Below are 2,309 nucleotides of genomic sequence, written 5' to 3'. Positions count from 1 at the left end.
TGTAGGGGGGTTGGATGCTAAAGTGGTGCAAGGGGGTTGTAAATCTGGTACACAGTGTTTTGTTTTACTTTGCTTTCCTTTCTGTCATGTAGAGGATCCAGGGTAAATATAACGGTTTCTGTACAGCCAGTAACTTTTAACCCTACCCCCAAACGGCTTTCTGCCTGTTACTATAGTAACAGTTCATGGAACACTTATGTTCAATACACTATGTTGCTAATGGCGTTGTACTTTTTATACTGTTGAATTGGAACCGTAAATTAGCTATACACTCTGGTAAAGATCTGGTGAAGAACTAGCCTTAGAATTATACTTCAAATTATAAATATAAATATAATTTCTATTGTGGACTGCTACCCCCACAAAAAAAAAACGTATGTACTTTTTTAATTAGCTTTTAATAAAACAATAAATAACTGGAAGTGTAACTAAATGATAACAATACAATAAATAACAAGAACCATAACTTTAACAAAACAATATAACAAACAACATATAAAATGGACTCCAATAGAAGTAGTGTAGTTAATCTGCAAAACAAAAAAGAAAATTAGTGTTTAAAATTGGATCGATGTGACTAAAAGAGGTCACACATTACAAGTCAAAGTAACACTTGACGATATTTTCTATTTTTTTAATGTGTGCAGTGTACCTGATAGATTTCACTTATCTTATAGGCTTGCATTCAAACGGTGTCTGTATAAAAGTGCCTAGTGCGTCATATTTATATTACAGATGAACAGGTCTTTAAAATGATTCACAGATGAGAAGAAATTAGGTGAGAGATGAAGTCATTATGCAAGACAATATTTTATAGGGCTTATTTACAAAACACTGGTGCCACTTTTGTGTTACTTTTATGACGGAACATTGGCGCAAGGATTTGTAAATACGCTCTTTTATTTCTAATGCATTTAATTGGAAGTATTGAATATCTAGGCCGCTCTGCTTACCTTGTGTAAACACTGTGGCCAACAGAGTTCACAACTTGAACTCCGCTTTGGTTTGTTACTTGCCAGATATGCAAGACTGCTTTCAAGAGGAGACCCCAATAAAGAGTACTGGTGTGGAACTGCAAGTATGCGGAAGGACTTGCAGACTAAGTATCCGGTCAACTTTGAAAGGGAAGAGTTAAGGATATTGAAAGAGGTTCCTTCTGCTTCATGAGAAGGCCCAAGTACCAGTGGAGCAACACCGTCAACCTCTATTGCACAGCCTAATATTCGTCCCCAATTTGGAACCCTTTAAGAGAAAAAGTAAGAAGGTTGGGAGCTTTGTATGCCATCCTAATACCTAATCATCCATTAGTTATACAGAGATTCACCCTGTATCAGACTCATCTATACAAGTGTGAATTGGATATTATCTGATACCAAAAACCCCTCAAGTACTTATATCTGTTACTTTTTAACTTCGACTACTCATATTGAGAGTATTTACCTTAACATTATCCGTTAAAAATTTGTGAATCTCCATGGTTCAGACAACTAGTAAATGCCATATTTGAGACATCGGTGTAATCAGCTGGAAGAGGAGGATATACTTTTTTTCAACCTCAGCAATTTGCTGCTGATTTATGTAACTTTCTGCAAACTGAAAAAAGAGTTAAAAATGTATATGTTGTACATATGTCAAATATTAATTTTAATGTACATAAAAACATTTGTTCTGAATAGGATTGGGGTTGAAAAGCAATCATCAGAGGTTATATTTGGCAAGCAAAATAGGAAATAGCATTGCATTATACAAATGTTAGGCTGAGATTGGTCACTCACTTCATTTACAAACTCTTGGCCTTGATCTGATAGCATATGAAGAGCAGTCAGTGAATCTGGTATGTCGAGCGGTTGACCACCATCTGGTATAGTGCATGGGCAGGAATAAACAGCTTGTGGCGACCAGTACGTCTCATGGTTGAGATATCTGTATAATGAGATAGAACAGGGGACAAATCAAGTTTAAGGTTATTAAAAAACTTGGAGAGCGTTGTAAAATACAACATTGGTCAATCGATTACATGTGAACTGCATGGGGAGGAAGCAGCATGTGGCGCCCTACTTACAAAATTAAAGGCGGCAGGATTAAGTGATTTGCCTAGAAACATCGCCTACCAAAGTAAGATATTGGAGGTATAAGAGCTGGAAACCATGCTAAAATACACTATTGCCAAAAACATTACTTTTGCAATGCATGGGGCACGTGACGCACTACTTACACGAGAAAAACTACATCGCATTAGGTTGAACAGCACATAGCACACTGTTGCGGGAATGGCCACGTGGCGCTTGGCAAATTAAAGAAACATGGCA

General features: G+C 36.8%; 1 long non-coding RNA gene across 1 annotated transcript; it reads right to left on the bottom strand.

The window, feature by feature from the left end:
- Nucleotides 1–419: 419 nt before the first annotated feature.
- Nucleotides 420–1,912, bottom strand: LOC144772738 (uncharacterized). The gene is made up of 3 exons (XR_013599829.1): nucleotides 1,776–1,912; nucleotides 1,441–1,593; nucleotides 420–530 (listed from the first exon to the last, which is right to left on the bottom strand). It is a non-coding gene; the product is annotated as an uncharacterized LOC144772738 (long non-coding RNA).
- Between the last annotated feature and the right edge of the window lie 397 nt (nucleotides 1,913–2,309).

Source organism: Lissotriton helveticus, chromosome 1_1 (genome assembly GCF_964261635.1).
Source record: "Lissotriton helveticus chromosome 1_1, aLisHel1.1, whole genome shotgun sequence".
Lineage (NCBI taxonomy): Eukaryota > Metazoa > Chordata > Amphibia > Caudata > Salamandridae > Lissotriton > Lissotriton helveticus.
Note: the sequence above shows the minus strand (reverse complement) of the source record. Positions and strands in the feature narration are given on the sequence as shown.